This window comes from Panthera leo, chromosome C2 (assembly GCF_018350215.1).
Source record: "Panthera leo isolate Ple1 chromosome C2, P.leo_Ple1_pat1.1, whole genome shotgun sequence".
Taxonomy (NCBI): Eukaryota; Metazoa; Chordata; class Mammalia; order Carnivora; family Felidae; genus Panthera; species Panthera leo.
In genome coordinates, this window is record NC_056687.1 from 109,325,191 (window position 1) to 109,339,047 (window position 13,857).

General features: G+C 39.7%; 1 protein-coding gene across 6 annotated transcripts in view; it reads right to left on the reverse strand.

Moving 5' to 3' along the window:
- The window catches only part of MME (membrane metalloendopeptidase), a 109,271-nt gene that overhangs the window by 66,227 nt on the left and 29,187 nt on the right, over nt 1-13,857 (reverse strand). The window lies entirely within an intron of this gene.

Genomic DNA, 13,857 nt, shown 5'->3' on the forward strand with positions numbered 1-13,857 from the left:
CAAATTTGACATCCAATTTGCACTTGTTTATGTAGAGTCTGTCATTACAAAATCGGCTGTAAGCTCATTAGCTTTTCTTATGTCCACTCTTTTATCTTTGAAAAACTACGATGAAAATACAAATGAGCCAACACCGAGTATTTACAACGTGCAAAACCCTGACTGTGTTAGGTGCTGCAGTTGATAGAAGGATGTATAAAATATGAATTACTGCCATTGAGGAGAAGGATATTATGCACAGGAGGCCCAACACCCACAATTCCTACACCTGGAAGAGTGAGAAAACCCTCCCACTGTCCTCCCCACGTTCTTTCTCATCCAAGTTGAACTGTTTTGCAGTAAAAACAAAAGACCAATTGAGAATTCATCTGTATCAAGAGAGTATAAGTTCTCAAATGAGCTTTTGAAAAGACTTCACTTTCTGAGTTAATTAATTAATTTAAAAACTTCAAACAATTGCTGAGCTGTGTGGATTCTTCCAACCTGGAATGGTTAAGTCTGTTTTCCAGCTGAATCTCAAGCCTCCGCCTCTTACCACCCTCTGGATGTGTTTGCCTGGCTGCCACTTCAGGCTCCAAGTCTTTAATGCTGAACTACGGGTCGTCTCCAGACCATAGTCTGGACTCACGCACCTTGGTACACAGCACAACCATCATCATGGCCTCCCGGGTTTGAACTTTGGGTAACGCTCTGTATTTCCCCCTCCCGCTTAGGTTATTGGTAACTCCTTTGCCTCTTTCCTATACTCGCCGTGATGAGTTTACATTTTCACTCCCTTTTGGCTAGAAGTCACCCAACTATTCATCTTGCTAATACCATCTCTCTACTTGTATATATTCCACATATCTTTCACAGATTAAACTTCCCCAAATACACTTTTGCGGGCCACTCTCTCACTGGAATATGGCAGTAGCTTGCCACTGCCCAGGTTAAATTACAAAATTCTTTAATTTGGCCTCTAAATCTTTACTAATCAAAAAAAGTCTCTACCTTCTCTTTTTTTCCTCTCTGTGTTTTTACTCAAACTCTCTGCCCCAACCAGACAGCCTCGCTACATGTGCCACAAACGTTCCTGTGTTTCTCTGCTGGGTGCTGGTGCTTCTCAATTCCTCATCCTACCCTTCTAACTTCTCTTCCTTTTCTTCCCAAATGCTGCTCACCATTCAAGGTTCAGCATGTGGCCCATCTCTTCCCTGAGGCTCCCATGACTCCATACTTTCAGGGAATATTTCTTTCCCTGAACTTCTGAGAGCTCATTGCCTCACTCAGTCCTTAATGCTCATTGTGGACACCTACACCATCTTCCTAACCATTCTGTTGATGAACTTAGCCTCTTTGCATTCCCATCACCTAGCACCTCATAAAAGACAGGCACAAATGGCTGTGTGTGATGACATTACTGAGTTATCTGTGAGTCCTCTTACTCCTTCCTCTGACACACCCCCTCCCCTGCTCCTGCACGTCAGACCAGTTCTCATCTCCTGGCCTCCAGCCATCCCTTCCTTTCAATGCCCACTGTTTCTGCTCTCTTTTGGGCCCTCCTTCTTTTAGGATCTATCCATGCCCTTTTGCCCAAGTTGTGGCCCCAGGCCTGTGCCCACTGCAATCCACCCTGTGGGTCAACTGGATTAATGCTGCCATAACATTTCAGCATGGCATTTCCATTCCGAGGTTTTCAAAATACTCCATCTGCATTTATAATAAAATCTAGAAAAAATATATAAATATATAGCAACATATCATAAAATCCCCACCTGAAACTAATGTTAACACTTTATATTAATTTTACATGAGTAAAAAGAAAACAAACAAAATCATAGATGGAATAAATGACTCTGGGAGAAATTTTAAAATAAATACAGACTCCACAGCATATTCTCACTCTGATGTGTCTAGTGAAGCTTCTCTCTCACTACTTCCTCACACATGCCTTCTGCCCCAGTAAAATGGCTGCGTCAGTTTGTGCTGTGAACACCTTACAGTTTTCTGCTTTTGTAACTTTGACTGTGTTGCATCAAGCCCTACTAAAATATCCTTTTTAATATTTTCATATTTAGAGATTTCAGGCATTTTCAAGGCCTCAGTTCAAATCATCCTTCTTCATGAAGGACTGTCCTCGCAAAATCTATATCAGCTGCCATCGTACTCATTTTTTTGTTGTTGGAAAAAAACATTACCTCCTCACCTGGACTGTGTAGTTCTGGTAAAGAAGGGAATGTGTTTTCCAGGTCTCTTACAGAGCCCAATGTTGCAGTGAATCAAAATTGGTCAGTAAAAACTCTTAATTTAAAACCTCAGGTAAAGATTAGGAAATTGATTTTAAAAAGATAGAAAAACTAACTCCCTTAAATGCTGAGGGAAATGAAAATATGATGACAGGGGAGGTGAAAATAAAGACCCTAAAACTTGGAGAATTATCACATTTAAAGTGAAAAACCAGAAAACTGGGAGCCTGAAAGAAGAGCTAACCAAAGATGGTCTAAGCACATATTTTTAGCAATTTTATGTACCTTTTGTCTTTTAAAATACTTTTAAGTATTTAAAATGAGCATTGTAAAGGCAACTGGCATTTTGGGAGCACTTCTAGCTTCTTCCCTCCCTGGGGAAATGGAAGGTTTATGCCCCTAACATCACAAGGAGCAAGCAATAAACTCCGAGGGGGAAGAGCAGCGAGCCAGTAATGAGTCAGTAGAATGAACAAGTTTTACTGCCTATTTGGAAACAGCACATACCCTTTTAAACACCTTGAACAAAAAGGAGGAGCAGTGAAGCGGCTCTATGCTCATGAGCACAAATCCACTGCCATGTGAATGCCTCTATACGTCTCACTTCTCCCACAAACAAAAAAGGAGGATCCTTCCCATCTAGGTGGAATTCATCACCTGACACCCGGTTCAACTACCTACATCTGGAAAACAAACCAAAGAAGCAGGATTCAAACAATTTGTGAGGGCTTAGCAGGCAAGAGATAGGAAGAGACAACTTTGCAAACTCTTTCCTGTGCCACTTTTCAAATTTCCTTTGACCAGAGCTCATCTGAGCATGGGCGCTTCCAATCACTTCAAAGAGAGCTTGCTGTCCTGGTGAATATTTTGGGGCCATGGGCCAAGGCAAGTCATGGGCTAGCACTTTTATGCCGGGTCTTTGATCAAGCTTCCTTTAATCTCTTATCGTGGGTTTGATTCTCGTTTTGCACCTTACCATCCGGACCTCTGTGCTGACTTTTCTTTGAAGTCAGCAGTAGACCTGTGGGTAGAAGGCCTGTAGGAAACAGACGCTCAGCTGTCAAACTGGTCGTAATTGTTTTTATATTTTGCGCTTTGTTTTGAATTACTCAACCTCTCCACACAGCCACACCTGGGCTCTTCAGATGTTTCCTTATCTGTGTGTTTCTGACTCCTGAGTAAACAAATGTGGTTTAAAAACAAATAAAATTATTCACCTTAATAAGTAGACATAAAGAATGATGTAGTAAAGGCAAAAGTATTGACACAGAATGATGCTGACCACATGTTCTTAAAGTGAAAGAAACAGTATTTATGCTATTTTTAAAAATCTACATAAAGCACAGAAAGTCTAAAAGACATAGCAGTTACATCTGGTTGGAGGATTATGAGTGTGTTTAATTTTGTATTAGTTGCTTATCTTTATTTTCCAATTTGTATTAGATGAACATGCACTGCTTTTGCAATAAGAAAAAAAGCATTTTTAATTTAAGAAAATAGTCACATAAAGACAAGAAAAGTAATCTTCTATTAATAATGAGCTTATTTCTTATGAATGACAATTCCAAATGTTCGAGGCTGATAATATATGACACACCATTTTTTTTCCTAACTAATCTTCTTGTAACATTCTCCTAACTTGCTTGACTATAGGAAATTTAAAACAAGCTCAACTACCATCCGGGAAGTTATTAATTACTGTATTCATTACCAAGGGTCTATTGTGTGGGAATGGATTAGAAGATGCTGTAGAAGCTGGGAAAATGTTTGGGGTCCTTAAATCAGGCAGACCGGTTTTGAATCCCTGAGCTTCACCACTTTTTACTTGTACAAGATTAAGTAATGTCCCCAAGATCAAGCAGCTAGTAAATGATGGAGCCACAGGCCTTGCACTTAGGCTCCCAGGGTCCCAGGTTCACCACCCTCTTCCCTCGGTATTTTGGATAGACGAGGTGGGGGTATGTGAGAAGCAGCGACTTGCATTCTTTCCCTTTCTTCTTCTTTTTTCCACTTCTTCTCAGTTACCCTCTATTTTGCCCTTGCCCTCTCCCCTCTCTGCCACTCTGTAACCACAGCTTCCCAACTTTATCACCAGCAACAAGTCTCAGGTCAAAGGTAGGAGAAAGTATCAGGGCTTGGAAGGTCTGTGGTGGCCAGGAAGAAGGAAAAAGGTTAAACCCCCCCCCCCCCCAACAAACAAACAAAACAGATGAATTCCTCACGGCAGGGTAAGTGGACAGGCAAGTGGCATAGAGCCCATTTGTATTCAAGAAGGGCATCTTCTTTTTTTTTTTTTTTTTTTAACTTTTTAAACGTTTATTTATTTTTGAGAGAGAGAGGCAGAGTACAAGCTAGGGAGGGGCAGAGAGAGAGGGAGACATAGAATCCAAAGCAGGCTCTAAGCTATGAGCTGTTAGCACAGAGCCCGATGTGGGGCTTGAACCCACGAACCGTGAGATCATGACCTGAGCCAAAGTCAGATGCTTAACTGACTGAGCCATCCAGATGCCCCAACAACCTATACTTCTAAGTGCACTTCAGTCCCTTATAAACCCCTGGCCCCATATTGCAGGAAGCCACACATATATCTCCTGTGTACAGGCCCACTCCTTCCAGGCCTCCTCTCTACTATATTGCCTTTGGCCTCCATAACCTTTTGCCCCATCCATGACCCAGTTCGGTCTGGTGCAGGACCTGTGTGAAAATGCCTTTCTTTCATCTGTCATCGTCTTGGAGGAGTCTCAAAGAGGCTCCTCGTGTCTCCAGGTAAATAGCTGTCTGACATTTTAGCTCCATGCCTCCCTCTCCCAAGAACCACAAGGACTGATAGGCCTGGTTTGGGGGAGACAATAATAGCAAAACCTGCACTCTGTTCCGAATTATTTCTCTCCTCTGATGGGCAAGGCTTTGTTTAAGGGACATTTTTGTTGAGCTTGACTTTCTATTCCTCCAAGAGGAGCTCTCTCTAATCTCAGGAGCCTCTTGGGCCTCTCAGGCAATAGACTGGGGGCATAACTACACCAGTTTTCAGATAGGATTGGACATGAGGAAGCTCCAGCTACACTGGAATTCCACTTCATGTCACCAATGGCTTCCATGCCACACGATCCCCTGCTTTCCAACAATATCAATAGTTTGCTACCTGAAAATAGGACTTTTGGCACTATGCCCAAGAAATATTTCAATGTTTATACATATACATTCCCTAGAGACTAGTCTGGGTGTGTGTGTGCGTGTGTGTATGTGTGTGTGTGTGTGTGTGTTTTAAAAAGATTTCTGAATGTGTCAAGTGCTCTTGGGGAAATTTTCAGGAAAATAAGGGAAACCTGAAATAAATAGGATTGCCACAAGCAGCAAATCAATAAACTGGATAGCATAAAGCTTTGTGCTGTGGCACTTTTTTGTGGACTTAACATTAGTTAATACTGGTCCCTACTCAGTAGTTCACTGATGCTTTCCCATCAGAATGAATTCATGGGAATTATGAGCATGGTCCATTTTTTTTATTTGATGGAGTTCTAACGTCACAACTAACACTGAATTAGCAAGTACACAGTCATTGACAATTGGGGAAATACAGAGTTAGGTTCTTATTAGCTTCTGACCACAGAGCATTTTCATCAACCGATCAATACATAATCTTGTTTTATATGTTTCTATTTGATTGAAAGACATTTTATTTAATATATATCATTGAGTCATTAATACCGAACTCACAGCCAATAGTGCTACAACTCATGAGGGAACAAAGCTTATCTAACACAGGTGTTTTCTTTGTAAGGCACGATACAGCTTTCTGGTGCTTAGAAATACTAACAGCATTTCAGCACGTTTGGAACCCTTTTTAAATAGGGAAATAACCAACAAAAAACCACAAAAAATACGACAAATTTGACACTAAATAGACCAAGGACCCTTGCTTACAGTCCTTGTTAGACCTCAGCCGGACACACATGTGTCGGGTGACTCAGATCTTTCACCAATCTGCTCAGGTCTGCAAATGACCTCAAAAGCACCACATGCATTGATTTTGGGGGTTACAAATAAATTTTGGCCAGCCAGGTGAGTTGGCAAACGGGGAACTCTCAAAGAATTTGGATCAACTATATACTTTCGTCTGTTTTTTCTTTGAGGCTTTTTAACTATCCAGAAGATGTACAAACCAGGCAACAATATTTAGTGGCAATGAATTCAAATAATTTCATCCTCAATTACCAAACTTATATTCTAGTGTCAAAGATTTTGAATAGGTTAGGCATCTATTTACAACATAAGTGCCACACATCTGATTCTGTGAAAAAATTTCTTCCCTGACCGTTCTTACTCTGCACGTAACTAAGTCTTAGGAAATGGTATATAAGCAAAACTGTTTTCAGCCTGTTCTCTCCAAATCAGCCTAAGTCATTGGCTTTTTGACCCCAACCACACAACATTTTCATTTCATTATTTTAAAATCACTATAATCAGCCTAGCTTATGACTGTTCTGGAAGTGTGCAGAAGAGGTCAGAGAAATGTTGGGGTACCTATAAATGCTCTTGTAAAGACCTTAGGACACCCATTTCTGACCCAACCTTCTTTCCTAAATGTGTGCTTTATTAATACCTGATATTACTTACTGGGAAAATTTGACAATTTAAAAATCTCTTTTGACAACATTCTGAAAGTATTGCTGACCTTATTCCCCTGCTGCTACCCTCCTCCCACCATCCCCCAACCAAAATTAAGGCAAAGTCAGAACGTTTTGAAAGAACACAAGGAAAATGCAATGTAATCGCAACGGGTCACAAAGGACTCCATTCAAAAGGCAGTAATGTAGAAACTGGATTCTAGAGGACCATTCCTGAAGGGAAAATGACTGAAAATTAGCAAGCACACAGACTAATGCTAATAAAAACCAAATGGTTTTCATTGCAAACATTCTGGATTCTTCCACTTTTAAATGAAATCCTTGTCCCCAAATTGCTTTTGTAATACCTTGGTGAAGGAAAGGTTGCAGGAGTGGGATGGGGAAATATCTGATGCTGAATTTAATCCAGACTGCTAGTTTATCATTTAATCAACCACTCCCTGTCAACCTCTGGTGAAGTTCCAGCTAAGCCAAGGTCAAGTCTTAACACTAGTCTAATTGATCAGCATCAGGAAAAGCCATCACTATACATTTGTTCAGAAACTGTGGATTTATACAAGTAGGTCTGAGGAAAGCATAGTGGCTTTACTCTATAGAGCTGCAACTCTCCGGAAGGGAGACCTATTATTTCATGTCTTAACTTGAGATGTAGTTAGTATATAAGTATATTTTAGATATGCATGTGATCAATTTACCTTAAATGTATAGACAAAAACACATGTCTGCATGCACGTGCTACAGTTAACCTGGTATCCATTTGCTATCAAATTTACAGATAAACTCACTACCAGATTCACATATAGAATGTAAACTATAGGATTTCACTTGGGTTGAGCCAAAGATGCTTATGTAATAATAATAATAATAATAATAATAATAATAAATAATAGCAGCCAATGGTGGACATGTGTCAGGCACGAAGCCCTTACTGTGTGAAAAGTACTGTTTTAAGTTCTTCAAAATTTGTTTTCATTAAACTGTATATGGTAACTACATTTTTGTCCCCATTTTAGAGCTAGAGAAATTGAGGATGGTTGGTAAGCAACAAAGCCAAGGTTTGACTCAAGCAGTGGTGGCCAGAGTCTGAGCTCTTCTGTGATGCTAAGTTGCCTCTTTGCTTTAAATGTTTTTTTCTTATAATTGCTCAACAGAGTAATACATATTACCTCTATTTTAAGGAAATCTAAGCACAGAGTCGTCACATGTCCAAGATGACCAAGATAACTTTAGGTAGAGCATTGGCTTAATTTTAGGCTGTTGTTTTTAATACAGTATCATTCTGCCATGACCAAATAACATTAAAGAAATTTTAGAAGCTACACAGAAAGGGGAAGAAAATCCAAATTAAATTAAACAGCAACCAGTTTTTGGGGGGGAGGGCGGTTTTGATGCCAAATTAAGGTTTTGATTGTTCTATAATGTGAGTATAGCTACATGAATTTTTTTTTTTTATCTCATTTGGCCCTGAATTTTAGAATTTGTTGAGATAATCACAGAAATCTCAAGTCTAATAGACACACAATAATAATTCTTTTTTGGCTCTCCCCAAATTGGTGAAATTCTTATTAGTGAAATTCATTATCTTATAGTCCATTTAAATGAATGGCTCACAGCCAAGAGAGGACAGTCAATAATTTTCCAATAGGGATTCCTCCAAAAATCAAAACCCAAAACATATTCTTTTAATAACCCAAAGCCTTGACACTGTGTTACAGTTAAGTTAAAGTGCCATATGTCTAAAAATAATTTTTCTTTCCAGGTCCAATTTGCATTTTGAATCCTAAAAGATTCTTTGCTAGCAAAAAGCTATTAGAGATTATACTGCAATTTAAATACAATATATCACTTAAAATAAGTTATCAGGGCTGCAGGTTCATTATAATGTTAATGAATAATAATGCTCCTTTTTGAGGAAAGATAGAGAAGGTTACTGAAAGGCTAGGTTGTTCTCTCAGTAACTTCTGTCAGGTAGATTCCAAGATCCCTGGACACTGGTGGATGTCTCTAAAGAGAAAGCAGTGAACTTACATACCCCTGTTTCTCCCATTGAAACATTTTGTTAATTTGGACCACGGTACTGAGCAAGAATGACCAGACACCTTCACTAATATGCAATTACTGAGAATAACTCAAAACATTCTGCCTTTGCATCAATTTTGGTTACGGGGTGGTGCAAAAAGATCACAGCAGGAAGATGAGCTGGGTCATCAGTGCTTTTATAAAACTGATGTTGGAATCATAAGACAGCTCTTTTCTAGTGAGCACTATTCAATCCAGTATGTATAACAAACTAAGCAATTAGTGGACACGAGGTCGTGTTTGGCTCCAAATGTTTATATTTTTTGATGAATAGCTCTTTTATAGTATCAAACACACAGAGGATTATGCTAAGTCATTTGCCTTTTCCAAAAAAATGTTCTCCTTGTGGGCATGAAAAGACTCCAAAACTTTTCAACTCATTTTGACAAGTATTTTTGAGTATCCCCATGATATCGGACAGTACTCAGAACTGAACACACCAGGCTGAATAAACAGGTATCATCCCTGCCCTCGGAGAGCTTGCAGGTTTTCCTCTGAAACGAGACTATTTCTTTCGTAATGCACATAAACTCCTATAATGTCACTGTATCTAGACATGCATGGTTCTCATTTTCAATCACTAAATTTAGCCAGTATTCAGTTGATAAGTAAAGCTCTTATTTTATATGCAACCTGAGATAAGGAGGCACATGCGGTGTTTCCATGTGCCTGTGTTTGCACGTGTGAGCTGACCAGGAATCTGAACGGTCACGTTGTGAATGAAATGACCAGGGATAGGGAACCTGAGGAGATGATGGTTGAAAACCAGCAACACTTAGCTAATTTGGGGCATCCAAGAGAAGGAAAGCACAGGGGCTTCATTAAACAAGAGTGGAAATGGATTATGGAGAAGAGAGAAGCTGGAGTCGAACAAGAAGGGCCAGACTAGTGGTGATTTGGGTCCTAGAGAGCTGGTTATGCTTACCTGAGTAGGAAATTCATTGAAAATTCTCCCTGAAATACCTCCAGAAACGGTTTCCTTGTTGACCTAATTCTAGCTTAGGAGGGTAGAATTAGCAAGGTAAATTAAACAATTGAGAAGAGAGTCATTGGCTTTGCCGCTAGCAAAGGAGATGAATCAGACAGAAAAGGGCTCAACTTAGGTTGCTTGACAGAGAAACATAGAACTGAGAAACCTGACTTACGTAAGCAGGACAAAGCCAGAATGAAAACACTTCTTTGCTGCCATATTTGTGGATCAGGTGCCCTGACAAATCACTTTGCCTGAACAACAGTGGTTTTGTGACATCAAGATAAGGAAGTTGAGGATAAACATAAAACATAAGTGAAAACTTTATTTACTCAACCAATATGTATGGACAATTTACTATGTGCCATGCACCTTGCTAGGTGGTGAAGACAGAAGGATAAATAAGATAGAAAGAGTTGAAACTTTCACTATAGTGGGAAAAACTAGACATTGGACAACTAACTACAAGTGAGATGTAAGTTATGGGTATGTAGGGAATGAAGGAAGAATTAGCTAGGCAAAGGTGGAGAGAAGACCATCTCATTCATTCATTCATTCATTCATTCATTCATTGTTCCACAAATATTTGAGTCAGGTACCAAGCTGTGTTCCAGGTGGAGAAGGTGGGTGATGGCCTTGACAAAAGAGGACTGGAGTGTAAGAGTCTATGGGTGTGAAAACGTAGGCTAACCTCTGAAGAAGGGATGCAGGATGGATAAAGGATGAAAAGCTACGTTCCCAAAGCTTCAGCACCTACATTCCCAAAGCTTTTCCTATCTTTGATTGGTGGAAGCAGACTTGTGGGAACTAATAAGCAGGGGCTTGGCCCTTATCACTCTGTCCAGTGAAGGGGAGGGATATGATCATGGGAAAGAGGATTTACTCCTGCTGAGGCTGCAAGAAACAGCCAGCCTTGTCCTGTAAGTTCTCATTATGAGCATCTCATGGAGACAGCTTTCCCTTTATTTTCTACCTTGATGGCTGGTCACAAAGTTCTCAAGAATCTCTTGGACACATGCCCTGCCAAACGGACTTATGCTTTCACGAGCCCTAGCTTAGATGAGTCTTCTCCATGAATCCAGAGTTCTTGTGGACTACAGATGTTAAGCTGTGGGCTGACCTCCTCTGTAAGTTTCATATATTGTAGCATCATTTGTATGATGATATGGTTAGATGAGAGATGGGGCCTCGGATCATCAATGATGATATATCAGTATGAGACATGCAATTACTGAGAAATAACTCAAAGCATATTTCCAGGTAACCCACAGAATACAGAAGCAATAATAATTATAGGTACACTCTTTACCCAGAACAAGGGATCTACTCTGCACAACCAAGGCCATAATGGTCATTCCAAAAGAATTCTTCCTTCTCAATTAAGTATGTCTTCTCATAGTAAATTATCACCATCTGTTATTTAAAAGCTTTGAAAATCACACATGTGCTCTATCAGCATCTTAAAATATTTTGACACTGGGTTCTTTTTCCTGTTACTATGCTTGAATTAAAAATGACTTTTTGGGGATGCAAACTGTTGCAGTCACTCTGGAAAACAGCATGGAAGTTCCTCAAAAAATTTTAAAAAATTAAAAATAGAACTACCCTACGACCCAGCAATTGCACCACTAGGTATTTATCCAAGGGATACAGGTATGCTATTTTGAAGGGACACATGTACCCCCATGTTTATAGCAGCGCTATCGACAAGAGCCAAAGTATGGAAAGAGCCCAAACGTCCACAGATGGAGAATGGATAAAGAAGATGTGGTATATGCAGTATTACTCGGCAATCAAAAAAGAATGAAATCTTGTCATTTGCAACTATGTGGATGGAACTAGAGGGTATTATGTTAAGCAAAATTAGTCAGAGAAAGACAAATATCATGTGACTTCACTCATATGAGGACTTTAAGATACAAAACAGATGAACATAAGGGAAGGGAAGCAAAAATAATATAAAAACAAGGAGGGGGACAAAACATAAAAGACTCTTAAATATAGAGAACAAACAGAGGGCTGCTGGAGGGGTTGCGGGAGGGGGGATGGGCTAAATGGCTAAGGGGCATTAAGGAATCTACTCCAGAAATCATTGTTGCACTTAATTAAAAAATTAATTAATTTTTAAAACTGACTTTTATGGGCCCTTAACTGAACATGGAAGCTGCTTAAGATTCTCTCGCTCTCTTCCTCTGCCCTGCTCCCCTGTTCTCTCTCTCCCTCCTTTTCTGTCTCTAAAATAAAATTAAAAATTAAAAAAAAAAAGACTTTTATTGTTCATTTAAAGTCAGGTAGGCAATATCCGAAAAAAAAAATTAACTTTCCACACATAATTAGATTTTCTTGTATTAAATAAACAGGACAAAAAATGGATTCCTCCCTCCTAAGTTTTTAAAATTAACAGGTATGGTAGCTGATGTATGAGAGAAAAAGCAGGATCCTTGGCTTTCTGTGTTGACGTACAAAATTAGTGGCCTGTCCCTCCCTCAGTAAAGGAAGAAACATTTTTGTTCCACGTAAAATGTTTGTCATGTACATAACCTGGGCTCAGGTAAAAGCAGTACGAGCCAGTCCAGTGAGACTGAATCCTATTTTAGATGGACTACAAGTGTCAGCAACAGAGGAAGCTTCCAGCTAAGAGCAATGTCGGGATTGGAACCCACAGGCAGTTCCAACGAAGGAGATGTAACCAGCAGTGTGCTGATCCAAGAAAGTTCTGCAAGGTCTGGCAAAAGGTAATGAGGTTAGGAGCTAAGCTAGGTTTCAGTCCCAGAAGACAGGAAAGGAAAAGTGGAAAGAGTCAGACTCCAGAAGCGGGGAATGAGCCAGAAGTGAGGTCCCAAGGGACAAGGTAGGACCCCCACACAACTGGAGCTGAGGTCAGAGGCAGCTCACCTGTGAGACTCACCAGATTTGGAGCCAGGGCCACTGACCATGACCTTAGTGAGTGCCTGGGCCTGAAATGGGTCTGACTGTACAACAGGGACCCTGTGTGGAACCCAACTAGTTTGTAAACTTTTTAAATCTTCTCATCTCTTTTCTCAGTTTTAATTTTATTATCGCAGTTAAAATACATCATGTCAAGTTTCATAGCAATAATTGCTACTATCTTATATTCTCTTTTAAAAGATTCATATTGGGGCGCCTGGGTGGCTCAGTCGGTTAAGCATCCTACTTGGGCTCAGGTCATGATCTCACAGTCCGTGAGTTCGAGCCCTGCGTCAGGCTCTGTGCTGACCGCTCAGAGCCTGGAGCCTGCTTCGGATTCTGTGTCTCCCTTTCTCTAACCCTCCCCCGTTCATGCTCTATCTCTCTCTGTCTCAAAAATAAATAAACATTAAAAAAAATTTTAAAGATTCATATTTGCATGGATAGGGGTTTAAGAGGACTTTCAAGGCTTCACTTGTGCCATTTCTTCTCAACATGCTTCTCAACATGTATTCTTGCTACAGAATAGTGTATACAGGGCTTTGAGAAATTTTCTGTTCGGTTAATGACTTTTTATATATTGCTTCTTTCACTCGATCCACTCAAATATAATTAAGTTATTTCTCTGAACAAATACAATTATTAATATTTTGCTTCTTGGCAATATCTAAGTTAGTGAAATCATTAATTGTTATATACATATGTTTGGGGATAATGAATTCATCTGGCTTCAGACTAGCAGACGTATCAAAACATCCTAATTTCACTCAGCTAATTTCATTATACCAGAAAATTAAGCCCATGGATTTAACAAAAGCTTTCTTTTCTGGGAGTATTTTTAAGTAACTACTGGATCCTCAAGCACATCTTATTATAAGTCTTTAATGATTTGGGAGTCCTTTCAATAAGAATTTCTTTGAAGTTCAGGAAAGCCTTGATTAACAAAAGAAACTTTTTAAAGAGATGGCCTGGGCCATATCCCCCATGTTATAGTTGGCTTGCTTCTTTCTGCTTTAAGCATCAAGCG